The sequence below is a fragment of the Panthera pardus genome, unplaced genomic scaffold, assembly GCF_024362965.1.
Source record: "Panthera pardus isolate Hobbes unplaced genomic scaffold, ASM2436296v1 HiC_scaffold_10, whole genome shotgun sequence".
NCBI classification, from domain to species: Eukaryota; Metazoa; Chordata; class Mammalia; order Carnivora; family Felidae; genus Panthera; species Panthera pardus.
Window position 1 is genome coordinate 17058920 of NW_026526655.1, and position 22023 is coordinate 17080942.

General features: G+C 40.7%; 1 long non-coding RNA gene across 1 annotated transcript in view; it reads right to left on the minus strand.

The window, feature by feature from the left end:
- Positions 1-18896, minus strand: part of LOC109264756 (uncharacterized) — a 31469-nt gene extending 12573 nt beyond the window's left edge. Inside the window, exon 1 of the long non-coding RNA XR_002078850.2 lies at positions 18615-18896. This is a non-coding gene — a long non-coding RNA (uncharacterized LOC109264756). The remainder of the gene's footprint in view (positions 1-18614) is intronic.
- Between the last annotated feature and the right edge of the window lie 3127 nt (positions 18897-22023).

Here is a 22023-nt window from a genome sequence, read left to right on the forward strand (position 1 = left end):
GTTGAATGGAGGACAATAAAATTCTAGGGTCTGGGTGCTGGGGGAGGGGGTGAAAGTATAAAAGAGACTCTCCCGACTCTTGTAAGAGCACAGCCAGAAGGGAAGATGTCTTCTTGCCGCAGATGAAAAGGACCATCAGAGGGGACCCTGTACCTGCTGTTGCCCTTGGGCACCCTAAGGGAAGCTAGGCTGGGGACAAGGCCAGAACAGAAAAGAAGCCAGAACTTAGAGGACTACAGGGAAATTGAGGTGGGATCCGGTGCCCAAAGTGCAGCTAACATCTCCCTGACTTCTAGATTTTTCCATTTTATCTAAGCTTATATATCTTTATACTATTTAGCCTGTTTGAGTTGAATTTTGTTTCCAGGCATCCAAGCATATTAACATGTGCAGAGTTCCTTCCCGTCATCATGCTTCCTTAGTGCAAAGCTATTGCTTGATCATAAAGGCCAACTGCTATTGGATATGCTAGCAAAAAGTTAAAAATTTTCTTTCGGAGGAATCCTGGCCGCCTACAGTGATTAAGATACACTTTCAAGGGATAGGTTTTTGTTTTTGTTTTTGTTTTTCCCTCTTTTCCATTTATGTTAACCGAGACTCAACTTTGTTGAAGAAAATGATGATAGGAAATTAATTTGGGTTTGTGTCTTTGGGTGAAAACAAAAAGGCCAATAAGCAAAGGCTCCTACATCTAGAGAAATCTCTGGCGCGATCATCGATTCCCCAATTCAAAGCAGAGTAAAAGAAAAAATAAAATAGATTAGGCAATTGGAATTGGTAGGGAGTGTACCTCTGTGGTAAAAATGAAAGAAATCAAAAAAGGCTCTTTCACATGGCTTTCTGCCATTTACTACATCATTTTTTCTTGCCTGTCTCCTACCTTTCAGGGTAGCGTGTGCTCTTACGGGGCACTCATTGTTTGCAGCTTTTGGATTACCCCTGGCCTAAATCAGTTGTTCTCGCCCTTGGCTATCTACTAGGATCACCTGGGGAGCTTTTAACTAACACTCAAGCCATAAACCCAGGCCAATTAAATCAGAATCTCTGGAGGTTGGGTCCAGGCAGCTGTAGTTTTTAAATCTGCCCAGGTGATTTCAATGCAAGCCGAACAGGAGAATCAGTGGCCTAGATCATTTGGCCTCTCCAATCCTAGAAAGTTCACGTGGGAAGCATGGCAAGGTCTATGGGAAAAGATCAGTGGAGAGGGCCACATCTGCTTTGAGTCTGAGTTAAAGGGCTCCCCGCAGCCATCTGCCCGTCGCCTCAGAGTTTATAGGGACCCAAAGGGACAGTGTCCAGGTGTTGGCCTGGGTAAAAGGAACAATGACAAAGACCACTGAAATCTGCCTGTGGACCACGATTTGCAGTAAAGAGGCCAGGAGAGCCTTTGGCTAAGTAGGCTCATTTCAGCTTCTCAGGGGTAGGAGGCCCTTCTGTGATTTGCGAACAAAATGCTACCTGGTGATAGCTAATGTATGTCCTTTTCCCTTAGAGACTCCTCTGTGCACTGATCCTCCAGTCCACTGATCCTCCTCTGTCCACTGATCTCGTACAGGGATCAGGAGTAGCATGTGAATATCTGGTCCAGATCATCTCTACCACAACTGACCGTGAGACCATCCCCAAGTCCACTGTCCATGGCACGCTTCCCCTGTGAGCAACCCAGCCACGTTCTCCCTGAAGACACAAGGTTGCTGTGGTTTTAGCAGTTGTTTTCAGCTTTGCACTTCCCTCCTCATGCACACCTCACCGTCACCCCCCAGGTTGCCTTACAAGCATCTTTGTACGCATGGACAGATTTATTTTCACAGGTACAAATATTATCATTCTTATTTATATGCCTTTCTATCAGCTATTTTGTTTTCTTTTTGATAAGTGATTTAAAGACTCCAGGTTTCCTTTTTGCTTTGTTTGTTTTGTTTTGTTCTTTGTCTTTGCATTTTCTCACTTATAGTTTTTACCCATGACCTAGGTTACTTAGACCTTCGCTGATCTGCCTCATGGTTATTTTCCATAATCACTAATAACTCCTGCATATTAAAAATTGTAGACCATTCAACATTGCCATCATGTTGAAATACATCTCTGTATGTCAATATAGCCAGCTGAGTAAACATTAAAGCATAATTGAATTTTTCAGCAATGACATTTTAATTAAGAAATGTTCTTGGGCTTTTAAGAGTTCAATGTATTTCTCTGTAAGAATTTGCCTCCTCAGAATTTGCCTGAAAAGTACAATTAGGCTCGCCATGGAAATAACTTGCCATCGTTTTACCCTACTTGTGTGGGTAAAACTTATCATTTGGTGTCAGTACAATTTTGTTGGCCGATACTTAATAGTACAAAATGGCAGGCGTACAAATGGAAGCCATGAAATAAGCCAGTACGAGATATTCCACAAGATTATTTTAGTCTAGATTTACAAGTTAAATTTGTACATATCTAAAAGCAGGTGACTCTGGTTCTAGCCTGGGATAAAATAGCATATTTTTCCTTTACTTGTGCTTTTGGAAAGAGGAAAAAAAAAACTGCATGTTATTAAGATAGTTAAATATAGTATTATAATTAGTAGATATCATAATTCCATTGAGTATGCTTTTAAAGAAATGAAACATGTCGATTCAATTCTTAATCTTAAGTGGTTATGATTTCTAATGATGTTTTCCTTGGATTTCAAAGAAAGAAATCCATGAGTCTTTTTTAATACCTACTGGATTCAATGCCACCCTCTTTGAACTTGCCCATGGCTTGAGAGCCATAATTTCCTCCCCACCTGTGGGTTACTTCTGACATCCCAGCCTTTCTTCTTGCTCTTGAATCAATTAGTGCTCAAGGAGATATTGACATAAAGGATCAATAAATCAATAGTTACTTATCAGGGACATATTCTGTACAACATCTTCTGTTTAAAGTTGTAGAGGATACTAGATTTAGAAGATATTTTCTCTTTCCTATGGACCTTACACTATGGTTAGGACTATATGTCATAGTAAACATATAAAAGAGACAAGAAGCATGAAAGATTTAAGCCAGATAAAGGAAGGGCTCCTCTCTCAAAGCCTGAGAAATCTTTGTTCTTTGTATGTATGTATGTATGTATGTATGTATGTATGTATCTATATACCAATTGATTTCTTACCATCTAATCTAGCAGGAAAACATGTTATAGTTTCCATAGTAGAAATTTGTCATCTTTTTTTTTTTTTTTTTTTTTTTTTTTTCTGCCAGGATCTAAAACTTGCCTGGCATTTGTGAGATATTCTATTGTGTCTCCAACTGTCCCAGATCCCTGGCATCTAGAACACAAATGAAAAGTCTATGCTTGACCACCCCAGTGCTCCCATCCTAAACTTTGAGTTTAGATGTCGTGATACAGAGATGCAGGGTCAGAAAACCCCTTGTTCTATACCCAGCAGTTTTGTGGCCGTGGCAGTGGCATTAGCAGTGGTGGCCAGCATCAGGTCGTGGCGGTGGCCGTGACGGTATTAGTCGGTGTGTGTGAGCGTTATTCTGGAGCAATGGCCAGGGCCTCTTTAACCCGTTTAACCCTCTCAGTGGTCTCTGCAGCGTTTCTGGTGACCTTTTGTTTCCACCAGTTTTTAGAACTATGTTGTCCTGATACCTGCTGATGCTATGACTAGCCAATATATTCTTCCCTGGATTAAGTTAGTCAGAGTCAGATGTTTCCAGTCATGGTCGCTAATTGTTAGCGAGATTGGAAATGGGAATGGATGGTGGGTGACAAAATAAAAGACAAGGAGATGGAAGACTGGTTCTCCGATCTGGTGGGAGGTGAAGGCACAGATCACCCAATGATTTGAGGGTTGGGATGGACATGGCATGTGAGGGTGAAACAACCATGTAAGTTATTGGCTAGATCATTTGGAATGAAATTCATACCAAAGGCAAACTTCCGGAAAGATGAGTTCCGGTTCCCACGCGAAACTGGGAAGGAAAGGGGCAACTGGTGGCTCAGTCGGTTGAGCGTCCGACTTGAGCTCAGGTCACGATCTTGCGGTTCGTGTGTTCGAGCCCCACGTCGGGCTCTGGGCTGACGGCTCAGAGCCTGGAGCCTGCTTCGGATTCTGTGTCTCCCTCTCTCTCTGCCCCTCCCCTGCTCATGCTCTCTTTCACTTTCCCTCTCTCCCACTCAAAAATAAAGAAACATTTTTAAAATTTTTAACAGGAAAATGAGAAGAAAAGAATTTAAGGGCTGTGTATCGTAAATCGGCATTTGTTTCTAATAGCAGTGACAATCTAAGGACTTCTTATCAAAGTCAACCTTGTTTTATTCTGATTCTGTGAGGTATTATAAATAATGATTATCACATACACAGCCTTCTGCCTAACAGGTGTAAACCACTACTCTTAAGTGACACAACTGGACATACTCCTTCATGATATGCAACCAGGAAATGAGATATACAGAAAAGGCCGCAGATTGAAGCCATTGGAAAGGGCCATGTTTGTTACTTCAGCAATTTCTCCGACTCCAGAGCATGCTTTCCATGAACCCATACTTCCCAGAATAAATGTGCCACAGATCTTACAACGCGGATATCCATTCTCACTGGAAATCTAGCTCTGAGGCCAGATCTGTGTTAAATGTGTTCACATTCCTCAAAATAGTTTCAGTCTAAAAGTTGAGAGTTGTACCAAATATCGCCAGATCAAGAGTATGTTACCAGGTGTCGATAACTTCCTTCTAAGACCTTCAAATTCAAACCTTTGATGAAGACAACAGTCTTATAGTTTCTTATTTTCTTTCTCATATGTCATTTCTTTGATTGCTTACTGTACTCTTTCCCTGGGTTGGTTCAATAAATTAAACAATTAAAATGACCAGGTAGTCTTTTTGCCCTTTTCTCAATTATCTTACTTCTTCTGAACCTTGAGCCCCCAATTTTTCTTTCCCGAACATTCACAGCAATTTCCAATCTTTCCAGCTGTGAGATTTGTCATCTGGTACCAGGACCCTCTAATAAGAGTTTCATAGCCAGACGCAGAAGCTCCAATGTAGCCCTGCACTAATAATCGCATCTCCTGTTGTATTTAGTAGCAGAATAAATATCTTTAATTCCAGCAGAACTACAGGTCTTAACTGGACTTATAGTTACATTTATTTTGTATATAAGTATGTTTAATTGAAATGATCGCATGAGTTAGCTTTACCCAAAAGATTGGTTCCTCTGTGATAAGACCAGTTAAGTCCAGACAACGATTTGCAGCAACCAGTTACCAGAAGCAAAGTGTTTGTATCCCCTCATTTTGTACCCAGGGGGCTATTCTTATGAAATCAGATGCCCTCTTGTGTTCATCACTTCGAAATCAGACTTGTGCCTTGCATCTGGCCATCTGGCTCATTTGCAATGCAAACTTCCAAGCTGCTTGCATTTTATCAAGATAAAACTATGCCCATTTCTTAGAAGGGTTCTGAGACCCTGGGTTTCACTGGTTTGTACAAACTTCTCCCTTGGCTAGGAGTTCCCAAAATGAGCTATGTATTCTGCAATTTATCCCTGACTAGGGCCCAGATAGTAAATAAACCAGCACAAGTGTGAGAGGGCGAATGGCAGTATACATTAACCCATTAAAATAGTTTAGGCAATAAATTTGTCCTGAACCATTTACTGGCCATCAAAGGTAGAGTCTACACAATTACTAAAATATCTGGTTTTATCTTGGAGAGACAGTCAGGAAAAGTTAAACAAACAATTAATCAATTAAGATAATACATCACCTAGCTATCTAAGGTCGGTCATACTGATCCTTGAGAACATTTTGTTGGTTAGGCCTAGGCCAGTAAGAAAGCCGGAAACAAAGTAAGTTATAACATTTTCTTAGGACACTTGTGATGTTCATCGTATGTCTTGCCTCTCTCTACTATCCGATTTGCAGGTGATTCGAGATGCCACACAGATGTTATGCTGAGCTGACATCTGGCTGATGACATCAGTTCAAAAAGAGAGGAAAGGCTTTATGGTCAAGTTAGTTCCTCTGGAAACTGAGATTGACCAGGAGATAGATTTGAGGATTAATGGGAAAGATGCTATATTTAGATCCAGCAAGATTTTTCTTTGTTTGAATTTTCTATGCTACATTCAAAAAGTTTTTATTTCTAGGTCTATTATTTGTAATTTATTTTCTTCCACTTACTTTAATTTGCTACTTAATTTGCTTACTTTAATTTTTGTGGTAACATCTTGAAATGGAAAGTTAATCATTTATTTTAGTTTTCTTATCTAATATGTACTTCAAGTATACATTTTCCCCCTAAGAATTGCTTTAGTTAGCTGTATTCTAGATATTCTGTACCACTCATTTAACAATATTTTCTTATTGTCATTTTCTTTTCTCCTTTAACTTATGTATTAATGTGAAATTTATTGTTTAGTGTTCTGTTTAATGCTCAGGCTGTTGATGGAATTTCTAATTACTTGGTTCTAGCTTACTTTCAAACTTCTGGGAAAATATACCCTAAATTAGTTCAAGTTTTGAAAAAAATTTTGAGGCTTTATTTATGATCAACACTGGTTAATTTTTATAAACACCCCATGCACTCATGAAAAGAAAACTTTAATCACATGTATAAGAATTAGGTCAACTTTGATAATTTTCTGATCCTTGTTAATTACTCAGATCTCCGATATCCTTACTCATTTTATATCTCCCAGTTATGGTGTGTTGAAGATTTTCACCATTTTTGTATATTCCTCTACTTACCTTTTTCGTTCTATCAGTTCCATTTACGTATTTAGAAGCTCTGGCATCTGGTATATTCATATTAGGCCTGTAATATATTCCAAACGTCCCAGTTTACCTCTAGCAATTATGAAATATCCCTTCTTATTTCCAGTATTTCTTCTTGCCTCACAGTCTACTTTGAGATAGATTCGTATATGCACTTTAGCCCTGTAAGAGCAGGGATGTCTGATTTTGCTCAGTGTCATATCCCCAGACACTACCGCAGTATCTGGTTCAGGGAAAGATTTACCAAATATTTGTGGAAGGGAGGAGTGTGTGAAAGAATGGAGAATATACATGCCCTGCATTCTAGATCTGCAATCTTGTATTAGTGAGGGTTCTCCAGAGATACAAAACAAATAGGATATACGCGTGATATATAATTAGCACCACACATGTATGTAATTACTCTTTCATATGTATACAATTATTATCACGTATGTGAATAGAGAATACTATCTCCTGTATATTTATAGATAAATAGATGGGTAGATACAGATATGATATATGTGATCTCCCTCTCTACCAAGAGAGAAAGATCTGTTTTTAAAAATTGACTCCCATGGTTGTGGAGATGGGGGCAAGTCCAAATCTGCCGGGTAGAACAGGCCAGGGAAGAGTTGCACTTTGAGTGAGTCTGGAACAGTCTGCTGCTAGAATTTCCTCTTTCTGTTGGGAAGGTCTTTTTGTATTGAGGCCTTCAACTGGTTAGGTGAGGCCCATCCACATTATAGCGAATAATCTTTTTTACTCAAAGTGTACTGATTCCAATTTTAATCTCAACTTAAAAATACACAGAAGCATCTAGACTAATGTTTAACAGGCTACCCAGGTGCCATAACCAACTAAGCTGACACGTAAGATTAACTATCATAAGTCTGTTGATAGCTATAATATTAATTATGTTCTCTTTAGGTTGCTAGTCACCAACGAGGCCAAACATTAGCAGGGCCTTGACAGAGGAGGACATGATATTCCACAATTCTTAACTTACCCTAATAATCATTCAGTTATGAAATTATTTTCGTTCCTCAAGGAACCTCAACCAAAGGTTGGTTCCTCAACCAAAAGTTGAAATATCATGTCTCCCAAAGTTAATGTGTAAAGCATATTTAGAGAAGAAAAAAAAAAAATATCTGCTCTTAACTATATTATTTTATCAATGGTGCATCTCCTAGTTTTCACAAATTTCTCTGATACCATTTCCTATGTCTCTTTCCTTGTGCAGAAAGTGCTCTGCTGGATATTCAAGGAAGAGAAAGGATCTATCAGAGCTGTTTCTTCTCTTATCCAGAAACCTTTGTGGAAAGCAAAGATGGCACCTATCCTCGTTGTATTTAAAACCCCATGGTTATAGGGACCACCTATAAAACTTGTCAATTATTTTCAGTGAAGAATACCAACATAGATCTGAATCAGCTTTTTCCCCCCTCGTGACTAGTGTGTTCAATTTGTGACATATGACAAGTTTTTTTTTTTTTAATTAGCAGATTTACCTCAATAAAGTAATCAACCATATTCTAGGTACCCAGAACATTATAAGCATTATCATAAAAACCCACTTAAAATTCATCAAAAGATGAATTAATTTTAAATAGTTTTCACTCAGTAGATACTAATCACTTTCTTCAACTCCTGTTTGTTGAAAACCCTCCGGAAATTGAATTAGCAATTAACCACTTTCTGTTTCACATTAACAAGGGCTCCTGAATTGTTAGAAGATTCTCTCAACTAACCCACAGTTTTCTTTTTCTTTAAACCCAGGTCAAAACTCACGTCTGGCCATTCCTAATGAACCCCGTCCCTTCAACACACATACACACACGCCTAACTCAGATCACTTTGCGTCCTCTGAACTTTTAAGCTTGTTTATGTGTTTCTTTTTGAGCGCATTTATGTCTTTTTCACATGTGTTGGTTCTCTTAATGCTCAGTTGTAAATTAGGTACTTTTGAAAGTTCCATTAACGTTTTAAATACCCCAGGGCTGTATTTAATACACCAAAGTACTAACATACTGAATAGCTCCCTAGTGGCTTTAAACAGTTAATGCAGCGTCAGAAGAAGTCTAATTTATTATTAGGAAGTAGTTTAGGCACAGAAGAAATGCATTATTTCAGAATTTTGCATGACCATGAATCAAAATTTCAAAGTGTCTTTAGCTGTTTGTGTGCTCTCTCTCAAATTGCATGATAATTTATCTTTGTACTTGTACCCCAGGGTTTCCCAACAGTGGCACTCACATACTTTGGACATACCTTATGGTGTGAGATTGAACTGTTATGTGCATTATGTCTGATAGCATCTCTAGCCTCTACCCGTCCGATGCCAGAAGCACCCTTCCCTTCCGTTGTGACAACCTCAAATGTCTCTAGACATTGTTAGGTGATCCCTGGGGTCCGGGGGCAAAATTGACCCCGGGCAAGAACCGCTTGGAGTACATATTATAGCTCTACCTTTAAAAAACATAATAACAATTAACTTTCTTACAGGAAAATTCTCATTAAAGAGCAATGCCATTAGCATTAATTAAGTCAAATTTCTTGGCACTTAGAAGTTACCCGTTAAAAGATCTTTAGCTCATTCAAGGACACTGATTTGAATAATCCATGTACTTATTGGTTTAATATGATTAATACAGTCAAAGCAGCAATGTTAGGCTAATCCAAAATCTCTCAGGCACCGCTCTGATGCAGCTTAAGTAAAAACAGACACCGAAGGCTTGGCAGAGTGCGTAAGAGACTTGAGATAAAAGAGTGATCTATTCTTCCAGTCTTCTCGAGAACCGCTCTCTGACCTCCATGGGTGAAGACCCTATTGCCAAGTGATGTTTCACAGGAGGATTTAGATTTTAATTCTACTGGAAATATTTTAAAATGCTAATTTCATCAAGAATTCCTGGAATGACCACTGTCCTTAATGACTTACTCCTTGTCTGTACCTGGGTCTCCTTGTCGTATCCCTGGCAGGAGGGCACTTCCCCCTTTAGAGCTACCTTAAAGTATTTCATTTATGTGACAGCAGTTTGTGCTATTTAAAGACTTGTTGCAGCCCAGTTTATTTTTTATTTAACTTGACAAATATTTATGGAATGCTTCCCGTGCAATATCGTAGCTCCCACTGTCACCTTACATTGTCATATAAGTACTTAGTTGATATTCTTTATGGCATTGGTTTCCATATGTGTCTTGGGAGCTAAGGAAGCTTAGAGGGTAAGTTTGGAAAGCATTTTCTACATTTGAAAGAATTGTTACACACAGTATGGCAACTCTTCCAGGCAAAAGTCGATTGAAGCTATAATTCCAGGGACTCCTGGGTGGCTCAGTCGGTTAAGCGTCTGTCTGACCTTTCAGCTCAGGGCATGATCTCAAGGTTCACGAGTTCGAGCTCAGTTCGGATTCTGCGTCTCCCTCTCTCTCTGCCCCTCCCCAACTCCCACTCTGCCTCTCTCTCTCTCTCTCTCTCAAAAATAAATAAAATAAACATTAAAAAAACTATAATTCAAAAGATGATTTTTGTCATGATCATTTGATTGTAACATGTTATGGGGCTATTTGGCTACTACTACATAAAAATACCCTGTATTCTATCAAATCGCCTTTCCCGGTGTTTATCAATTTATATTTCCATCTTTTTCTGAAAAGTAAGTGAGGCAGAGTTGTCATAATACACAACATATACTTGGCAAAGGTAGTAGTGTATCTGTCTTCGTTATGAAAGATTCTGGGGGGGTGACTAAGGAATAGAGTGAGCAGCATTTCAGGAATGTCGTGTCCGTAGACCTGTAAAAACATAATGAGAATTCATTTTTCCACTTCCTTTGAGACTATCGTTCGGTTCGGTCACTCCTGTTCTCCGGGCCCTGTTTAGGCAAGTTGGTACATGTCACCAATTGAAAGGGCTTCAAAACACGCCTTGCTGTGCTATGGTATTCTGATCTAGTCCTCAGCTTCTGCCATCATTGCTTCCTGTGTCAGCTCTGCTGAGAGAGCTCACCGCTCACGTGCGCTGCAGTTCCGCTATCAATCTGACCGTCATCCTCTGTCTCCCGCAGCCCCCAGCACCACGACTCTTAGTGCCTCCCTCCCCAGCCATTCTTTTCTTATTGTCCTAACTCTGTTCCTCACGCTTAGGTTTCTCACATAGCAGGCTTCCGCGGACATGGGTTGTTGAACGACTGAGTTTCTACCTGCCCGAAATCTAAGGGCAGCATGAAACATAGACAGAGCTGGCCTTGTTTACTACCCACAAAATGACTCCTAACTAGATTTTGAATCACAGTCTAGCTTTAGGGCTCAGCCGACAGAGACTTGAAGAGAGTGGATGCTTATGGCCGGCGACACCTCACCGTCTCCCCCCCCCCCCCCCCCCCCCCCGCCGGGACCCCATCCAGAGATGGAGAGATTCGAGGATGATAAGGAGAGGGAAGGAAGTTTAGCTCATAACAAACCTATCATTGCAATCTGTTAAAACTGTGTTTCTTGTATTGTTATACTGTTGGTACTCAGCCTACTAAGTATCATCATATTTTACATATTTCTACCTCTGAACTAAGAGGGGTAAGTTGAGCAAATAACTTATCGTTCAGCCCAGGATGTCCCCTTAAGACTCCTGTTTTCAGAAAAAGGCTGAGGAATTCTCTTTTACACATTCCTGGGGAGTATTATATGGCTTCCCCTTCCTGTTAGATCCATTTCTTCACCCATTAGAGTAGGTAACCAGATGTGCCTGTCACATATGGATGGGGACAATTTGTAACCAAGAGAGAAGAAGGAGAAAAAAGCACAGAAAACAGTTCCCCTATTAATTTGCACACATGCAGGTCTTGTCCAGATACCTTAAAAGTAATAGTTTCCCTTCCTGAAATCTCCAAGGCTATTGTGGTTGACCATGAGGTCAAGGGAAGGGCTAATTGCAAGAGCAGCTGTCATCGACCCAAAGAGTTAGCTGAAGAATCAAGTACAAAGGCCTACTGATTCTCAAAACATTCCTCGGGGCACTCCTGAGAGTCTTGCCACTCAGTGTTAAGGAGATTAGTGCTGGGTGAACCACAAACATATTTAGGTACGTTTTCCTTCTTACATGTAACAATACGAATGGTCACGTATGGTGGATTTTCACATCCATTTAGACCTATCTAACATTCTTACTATCTGCCAGAAAGGTATCCCTAAATTTCAGATCGACCATGGCAAAAAACAAAACCAATTTTAAACTACCTGGGCTGTTGGGACGCCCGGGTGGCTCAGTCAGTCGGGTGTCCAACTTCGGCTCAGGTCATGATCTCACAGCCTGTGAGTTCGAGCCCTGCATCGGGTTCTGTGCAGACAGCTCAGAGCCTGGAGCCTGCTTCAGATCCTCACTCTCTCTCTCTCTCTCTCTCTCTCCGACCCTTCCCTGCTCGCACTTTGGGTCTCTCTCTCTCTCAAAAATAAATAAACATTAAAAAAGAAAATCAAACTGCTTGGGCTGTCAAATCAAGAATGGAGCCTTCTTTAAAGTGATAGAGCCCAAAATCTGTTGTTTCAATGTGCTCTTAGCAATGGGCGTCCATAGCTAGATTACAGTTGTATTTATTCTCTCTCTGTAAATAAACACCATATTGTCCTTGTCTTAAATCAGGTTGGCAGATATTGTCAGTTTTAAACTATTAATTAGTAGTTGTTAAAATCATCAGTCTGAAAACTAAGTGAAAACAGAGAAGATTAGGAGGTAATGTGGGGAAGAAGTAGATTATACGATGGCTGTTACTATGAAAATGTGTATTTATTTGGAAAATGATGAAGGAATATCTTGAAAAAAAGAAATACTTGGTATTCGAGGGTTGAGGCTGGGATTCTTAGGCCAGAACTTTCTTTCATATGATTGGCACGTCATGATTTCTTTGAGAAAAATTAAAAGGTGGCGTCTAGAAATGTGGGAGTTTGAGTTTTACGCCCTCGTTTAGAGAGGATCTGGAAAAATTGACAGGGATAAAAGATGGTAAAATACTCTTTCCGTATTCAGCTCAGTTCCACGGATGAACAATGCAATTGTCTGTTGTGAAACAGCATTCGTAAAGGTTACATCTGGTTCTAAGTACAACTGTACGTACCCTTCTCACACTGGTATGTGTGTGTAGGATAAATGGACAGTAATGTGTATGTTTGGCTGTTTTCGTGTGTGTTCCACTGTGAGCGAGGCAGCGTATCTCTTAAGGCCAGTAAACTCCCTCCAGCAGTGAGAAATAAGGCCCTTGAGAAGAGTGAGAGTCAATGGCAGATACTTCTCCAGTTAGTACGTCTGGTCTGAATGCACAGTAATCAAAAAGAACCTACACTTTCACACTGACTGCTTAGATCTCTATGGCAGTGTTTCCAGAGGGTAGCGAGAACGATTTGTTCCACAGTTTGCCATTTCTAGCTCTCCGAGCCCATAGATAGAAATTTGCCCAATGGTATTAACAAGAGTTAACCCTCGGTTAATCAGTGAATTAAAACCAGGGATCCATCCCTACAACACCTGGCTTGAAAAGAATGTTATAATTGAGGCAAGCTGGGAGAAAAAAAAAAATCACAGGTAGTCAACCAGCCTAGTTTTATTCAAAATGATATTAATACTAGCATCTGCAATTAGCTCTCCGCGAATGCGTCTATTTGCTCTGGAATCCCAGATTTTTACTCTGATCCCTTCAGACTTGTGAACTTCGGGTTCTTCTGGCGTTCAATACTCTTTCATACCTCCATTCTCGGCTGACTCAATTGGTCTTCATACTTTCTCTCCTTGAGTAAGTCTTCTTCACTCTAGACTTCAGCCACATGATAATGACCTGATCTCTGTCCAAAAATGGGGTCCTTCAACAGCAGGACCACCATGGGGATGATATTGGGAAAGCAGCTACTTTGTGAACGGAGACGAAACCACTCCAGTTCATGGAGTCCCATCTTCCTCTTGCTTCACTTCCTCTCCACTTCCCTGCCCTCAAGTATTTCCACACTCTGCCTGCCAAAGTAAGCTGCAGACAGAGGTCACCAGAAGGAGAGGTCACAGGTGACCAGCCTGAGCAGACCTTTGTCCCCAGTGGACTAGTTCCCCAGGACCTGAATAAGATCCTGGAATTTAGAGAGGGGTCCTTCAAGCCATTAAAAACATGTATTTCATTTGCAATGAAACAACATGAAGCATTCAGTCAATAGATTGCCCATGAATATTTAAAAATCTGCAAGGAACTAGTTTCTCCAGAAACACTGAGATTGCCCATTGTCATCCGAGAGATGATAGGGACCTGAATTTTCTCCCGGGAACCATTTTGTGCTCTGGGTACCACCTTCCCTCTCCTCCTCATCAGGTTCTCTACTTGTCACCCAGAGTCTTGTCTACTCTTTTCTCCAAGGGGCACTTTCATTATTCTCCTCCTCTTTTTTTTTTTTTTAAAGCAATTAGTTATTTGTATTTATTATAAAAGAAATCATCCACGTGGCACATTCTCTGTCTTTGCCCCAGAATTAAACTGTCGTCTTTACAATCAAGAGCTAGGCAGCAAGTAGGATACTGGCCCACACCATAAAAGCATAGGAGATTCTCAGAGGTCCCACATGTGTGGTGGTCTCTTAGCCACAGTTGTTTTCTGGAATTAAATCTCATAAAATGGGAGCGGGGGTGGGGCTGTGACTGGGTCCCCCTGGAGCTTCTAACTCTCAGAGTTTTCCCCACTGAACTTCCATCAATTTATCATTTATAGCTCGGGTTTTCCATCCCGGAGCTGGTTGGTTCCCGAGGCTGATCCCGCTCCTCCTGGGTCTTGCCTCCAGGAAGCCGTGTCTCCTGTATTCCTCCTCTGGCTTTCTAAATCTTGAAGACAGCAGTTCGGCCTGTGTCCTCCCTTCTCTTATGGATCCAAGAACAATTGTTGATTTTGTGTCTGTTCCGCTCTTTATTTATTGTTAGGACGGAGCGGTGATGTCTAAGCTCTTTACATGCACAACTGGAAACCAGAAGTGCACGGTGACTTTCTGTGCAGTGAGATCAACAATCTTTCAGGTAAAGTGGGTGACAGTCTCATCATTTTTACCCTTTTCTGCCATCTCTTCTCCCACTAAATTTGCACTTCTGGGACCAGCATGTCTTTTCACTGAAATTATATTTGAGGTATACCTGAACTTGTAATATGCCTTTATCAAGCACTGCATTCCTTTATGTTTCTCTTTTTCTGTGTGGGAAAATACTAGAATTTTTAGTATTTTTTAACTGCCAAAGTCAGCAGACCTTAAAGCATTTCACGAAGAATTCTACTAATGGGCAAATATGTTATAATAATTCCTCTATGTATAACAGATGAACATTGCTCTTAAACATACAGACATCTTAAGCTATTATACTTCAGGTTGTTTAGTGTAACTTGAGGCAGGTTATTAACATAGTGGGGTATTTTGTTAGCATTAAACATTTGTTTTACATATAATGACCTCAAAATACCTCAAATGGAACCAACTCTTCACAGCTTCTTTATATGATGTTATATTTACAGAAGGATATCATTCATATTTAAATATTTATAGAAGACTTTAAATTAGTGTTTATAACTTCAGACCATTGGAATAGAGCAATTTTCAATAAACATACTCATGTATGCCGTTGGAAAAATCCTTGAAGTCCCAAACGGAGCATATATATCTTCATCTTTAAAACATGCCAAGGGCTGTTGTTAGCTGTACAGTCGTCAGGGCTGTGGCTTTCCCTAAGAGTTTCGTTTTCTTTTCCAGAATGCCTCTTTCCTATGACCTGGGAGGTAAGGAACCTAGTTTTGGCCTCAGTCATGCCAAAACTCACCATAGACAAGTCAGAGTGCATTGGGGGCCTCAGTTGCCTTTCTTAGTAGGTTGTGGAAGATGTGCCAGAAGATTTCCACAAACTTCTGGAGATTCAGGTGACTCTTTGCCGGACTTTATCTGCCCCAGCAGTTATAGTAGTGTGACACTTTTCTCTTGTCTTGCAGCGTATTTCGAAGAATTCCTTCACAGAAAACTAAGATGGCTTGCTGTAGCTGTTACAACAAGTTGCTCTTAAATCAGACGCTTTTTTTAAAATTTTTTTTTGACGTTTATTTATTTTTGAGACAGGGAGAGACAGAGCATGAACAGGGGAGGGGCAGAGAGAGAGCGAGACACAGAATCCGAAGCAGGCTCCAGGCTCTGAGCGGTCAGCACAGAGCCCGACGCGGGGCTCGAACTCACGGACCATGAGACCATGACCTGAGCCGAAGTCGGACGCTTAACCGACCGAGCCACCCAGGCGCCCCAATCAGACACTTTTTAAAAAAAATAATAACATAAGGAAATTTACACTGTGACCCAGTAATTCCACTCTTGGGTGTTTACCCTAGAGAAATGAAAACTTAAGTTCCCATAATAACATGTTCGAGAACGTTTATAGCAGTTCTAGTCCCAATCGTGAAAACCTGAGAAAACATCCAAATGTCCATCCACTGGTAAGTGGATCAACTAACTGGATTCCACATAACGGAAAACCACTCGACAAACTAGTGACATATGCAACACACTGGCTGAATCTCAAAGATGTTATGTTGAGTGAAAGAAGCCAGTCTCAAAAGATTACATACCTTATGGTTCCATTTCGATTAGACGCTCTCAAAAAAAAAAAAAGGAAAGCCACAAGTATGGAGACCCGATCAGTGGTTGCCAGGGGTTAGAGTGTTGACCTACAAAGAGAGAGCGCCATGGAGCTTTTGGGGTGATCGGACTGGTACGTATCTTGATCACGGTGAGTGTTACGCGAGCTTACACGTGTGTTAAAATTCACAGATCTGTACACTAACGGAGTCGATTTGACTGCATACTTATTTAAAAATGGAATTGAATCAGGCAAGGTATAAATGAATACATAATGATATTAAGATAAATTAGTAGACCACGATTTACCACTGATTTCAGAAATAACCCTAAGGCAGGGAAAACATGATGATTAAGATCTGAGTTTTAGGGTCAGTCATTAGAATTTTTTCCTGCTACTTAATAATTCTGTGATGTGGGGAGAGATGCTAAACTACGCCGAGACTCACATCCTCATCTATCAAACGCAGGTGGCGATAATTCCCGCCTCAAAAAGTCGTTGTGAGGGTAAATGCTAATGCACTGTACTTAGCTGTTAATGCTTTTAGTAATACTGTGACGATTGCGGCGAACACGGTATACATTTCTATACACGTTTAGTGGTTTTCTGATAAATAAATCTGGCTATTGCATCCCACGCCCCAAAATACATGCATGCACCACCATCAGCCCCATCACCACCGCCATACGCAACCACACTGGGGCGACGCTAGAAGCCCCAGTCTCTAGGATAAAATGCTAACTACCGCTAAGCAACTACTGAGAACCCCTGCCCTTAGGCTGCTACAAACCCTAATATCTTTGGGGAAAAACAAAAACAAAAAGACAAAAAACTGCAGCTGGTGAAGCAGTGACTGTTTAGAAATCCAGCATCTTCACTCCGAAAAGAAAGACATTAGGGTCTCTGTCCTTGACTTGCCTTTTTCCCTGAGCAATCACTCCTGTAAACTCTCATCTCATCTGTCAGTTTCAGTGATTGCATCTAGGCAGCGGATGACTCTCGAATCTCTATTTACCATCTTGGTCTCTCTCCTGGGTTTCAAGATTGGATTTCGAACTCCTGTTGGAGCTAGATTATCCGAATTGTGATCTCTAAGGCATTATCTGAGGCTGAGCTCATTCATTTTCCCTGCAAAGCTTCCCCTTCTGATTTCTCAATTCTGCTAATGGTGCCACCAGTTTCTCTGGGAAGTCGCCCCAAATGCTTGGTGTCCTTGTCTCTTCCTTTTGCCCAGGGCCATGAAGCATGTCATGACCCTAGTACCTCTAACTTAAACTATAGCAACGGTCTCCTCACCAATGGGACATGCACTCATCTGCCGTATTAATCCTAAACACAGTCCCTGTGTAACTTCCTTGTTTGGTAAGTAGATATATAAAACCTTCGCTAATAATTACCTGAAGAAGGAATTCTAAACAATTTTCCTGACATAGATTTTATCTTGATTCCTCTCTGTATCTCTTTAGCCAAGCAGATAGCTTCATATGCCCGTTTTATACTTTCGCAGTTTTACACACTTGTTAATTTTGTTTTATAAGATAATAAATCTGTTCATATAATATCCCCTTTGTCTGGAATGCCCTGGGCCTCGACATGTCCTACATTTCTTTAATTCTGGCTTAAAAGCTTTACCAGGCTTCCCATATTGGGAGCGATTCTAGCCTCCTTTGAGCTGACGTAGCACATTTGTTATTACACTTTTATGAAATGTATTACTTTCTGCCATTCATTAGCAGTATTTATGGGTATATATTATATCCAGTGAGAGTAAAATATATGTCCAAGTCGACGTGCTGAAGTGACTGGACTTACACCTTGTATTAGTGGGTGCTCCGTATGTATATTCTGCTGAAGAAAAATGAATGAGCATTATTTTACCCGGATTAATCAGATCATTTTTCCCCAGCACCCTTGGCCCTGGAGCTTCCACTGCGACTTCCTTCTTGGCTACCAGTGGCCAGAGTGACCCAGGCTGGTACGATTGGCAGATAAATGACACCCCTAACATCTATTCTTTGAAAAGAGGTTCAAAGCTGTCCAGATATAGGGCTTCAGTTTACGTCCCAGTCATGGACTAACTATGAGTATTCTGTGGTGCTCCACTCGCTTACTCAGAGCCCAGATATGTGAGGCTTGTGATTGTAGTGTTTTCATGGCGGAGTTATTTCACCTACAGAAGTGTTTGCCCTTGAAAGGGTTTTGTTGCTATAACAACAAAGGGAAGCCAAAGGAGAGCCAATGGCTCAAGTGTCTCTAGACTCACCTCGGCTCTTCGGGCTGATGTCATTTCTTGGGGTCCTGGAATATGGGTCCCAGTTCCTGGAATTTGGGTCTGTATTCCTGGGGCAGTGAGGTTTTAAATTCCTGTTCCCAGCGGAGGTTTGCCATGAGAAAATATAATAATTAACGTATGTGTTCTTCACTCTGCAAGTTTCCAGAGTTGCGTAAATCAATCAGTGACTTCTGCCGCATTTATTTGGATATCCAAAACAGATCTGATATGTTTTCAAAAAACACTGGACCTCATTTTCAATGTTTCTTATTTGCAGACACGGCTGAGTTCCTAGATTTTAGGGTTCCTACCTCATCTCCTCAATGGAGGCCCAACATAATCTGGAAAATAAAGAAATCAGGTGAGTGTATATTTGGAGGCAGAGTCTGGGATTATTCCTTTGCTGAACGCAAACAATCTGGGTATTAATGCACGCACTACAAAGCTCTTGCCTGGCTGAGTTCCATGCTAAACCCAGCCAGTCTGGCCCACATAGGGCCTGAAAGTCAAGCTCCATTTGCATTGTAAGAATTGTGCAAGACGAATCCCTTGTTAACCAAAATTTATCTGACCTTCAAGGGTACTCATCCCCCGCCCCCCCAAAAGCTTACGAATGTGAGCAACACAATGAGCCAATGCGTCCAAGGGAACTCTCAGGGAAGGAGGCGTAATTGTTTCTCGCACGGGTGAGTCACCAAGCTGATGGAGTGAGGCAGGAGCTTCGGTAAACAGCCACCCCACCCACGGAGACCCCTGTCTCCTGCCGCCTCCTCCCTTCCCACCCGTTTCCATCATCTGCACCCTAAGGCTCTGCTGTCTGTGGGAGTCATTTCACCCTTCCTGGGGGAAGCAGATACATCTGTGAGCTATTTTATGTTTCGTTCTCTCTTAATGAACACCACACACATGACTCCCCAATGTGCACGGTGCTCGCAATGCGTGGTTAAGACTTGTGGGAGGGAGACAACTCAGATGGAGGTAAAGAGATCTGGCACAGAGACTGCACTCAGGGGTTGCCTAGTTTTCTTCTGAGGGGCAGTGTGGTGCGGTCACCTGGAGCCTAAGGTTGTCCCGTGCAAGAACTGGCTAATCTCGCAGATGGCACTTGTACTGTTCCAAGTCTCAAATGTGTCACCCGTAGAAGGGAGTTAGTATTTTCAGGAAAATAGAACACGGACAGCTGTGGTAAGAAGGTAAGGCGTCGCCATAATCGAGGTTGCTTCTAAAACGCGTCCCCCCCCCCCCCCCCCCCCGCCTTCTTCTTTTTCGTGTTTCAGGTTAAAGTCCCTTTACTCAACACCTGGCCTAAATATGCCACACAGGGAGCACCTAGATTTGGACTTGCATCATCCTAACAGATGTTTTTCTTGGAATCGAGCCATCAATAAAACTTAATTCCTTTCAACAAGTCTTTATTGAGCAACTACAATGTGCTGAGTACCTATTCAATCATTTAAAATGTGGGCTGTCTAAAGGCAGCATTTCATTTTTCTCAGTGGGGAATACCATAAAATCTGCAAAACGTTTCCTGCATCAAGAGGGAGCATAAAGGAAGCATTGCTAAGAGGCTTCCTTTCACAGCAAGAGTATGAAAAGAGCCACTGGACCCGTGTGCCACTTTACACGGAGCTCAGTCACTTTGGGAAGCCAAGGTCACTTCACTGAGACCATAAGGGACCAAAAGCCAAGGCAGCTTTTCAGGATAACCAGTATTTTACTTTCCTGGAGTAAATGCTTAAATGTTTGAAACTTAAATGAGTACGTTGGTAAGGGTGCACCCAAACTTCCTAAATGCAGCTGGTCAGGGCGGGAGAGGGGACAAGTAACAGAAGGAATAATCTACCTTCTCAAGCTCAAAGCTTTTGTCCAACATTAGACCTTAGCAACTATTTGTAGGTAATACACTGATACGGAGTTTATCATGAGAGTGCTTGAAAAGATTTTAGAAGTGATTGGGAAAAAAAAGATGGCATTTATTTCTTGCTTCCGGCCTCCCTTGAATCGCCTCTGCAGGACAGAAATACGACTTCGGTCTTCCAAAACTAAAAGAAACTTAGTGATGACTGCTTCTGAATGGAAGGTGTTCTTTCATATGCACAAAGACAGCGCTTAAAGCATCCATAAAATGGAAATGATGATAATAACCACCTCACAGGGTCCTGAAGTGATTCATTTGAAGGAAGAACATGAAGAACTTAAAACCAAGCTTGGCATATCACACGTGCTTAATAAATGTTAGCTACTGTTACTTTAGGCAAATGTTTTAAGAAAGTAGTTTCAACATCAGACACCTAGACATTTGGAAATCAAGTACCATTCACCAGACCTGATGTCACTTAGTCCAAATACTCTGTAACGTATGGATCAAACCATAGATCGATATTCAGTAAACTATTTTGCTCCAAGAAACCAAGTGTTTACAAAAGTCCTGTCACCACTCCTGAATTTCTTAATGTCATTTCTTCTTTTCTTTCTTTTTCGCACTCCCCTTTCCCTCCCTTCCTTTCTCTCTCTTCTCCTCTCCTCCTTTCCTCCCAACCCTTCTCCTCCTACTCCTTCCTATCTATCTTCCCTCCCTTCCTTTTTAAGCTGATCCTTTTGTTTTTGGTTGTCCAGACACTTTCCACAAAACCCTCAAATTTGTTTCGAGATAATTCTGATCTGTTAATTTTGATACCCTCGACGTAATTTAACGAAATGGTAAATGTTAGAATGACTACATACAATTGCCAAGTTATCCTGATTTTCCTTTATCTAATCTTATTTTCAAGATTGTTTGCTAAACAAGTCAAAAAGCAACATCCACTCCGTCAGATTTGAAAACTTTGATGATCTTGTTCCAAAGCTAAAACTCTTTACCCCAGAAATACTTTTACGCATATGTGTTCATTATTGCAGTGATATAATTGTTCCCTTTCTCTGGAGATTATAGATTCATAGTTATTTCTCTGTTTTTAATTAAAAATAAGCCCTTTCATTTATATTATATATGTAAGAATAGTAACTATAAAAAATTCACAGAGCCAATTAGTACAATCACATAGATCAAAAAAGTCCAGATTTTAATAATTTTATCTGCTCCTTTAAAAAAATAAGCACTTGACTTTGAAAAAGAAAGGCTATCATTATTTCTCAAAGCATTTGTTCCTTTTCCTCTTATAAAGTTACAAGGTTATGAATTATGATTGAATACAGAATTACATATTTGAAAGGTTCAGAAGCAGAATAAGAATTTGAATATACAGCAATTTTTAAATTCCTGTGCAAGACTTTTTTTTAAATGAAATTAATTTTTAGAGACATTTTACGTATGTAAATGTGCACATACAAAAAAAAATAACATACTTCTAACGTTTTGCATGGAAAAGGTGAGTGTAACGTGCGACAGGATACTAAGGGA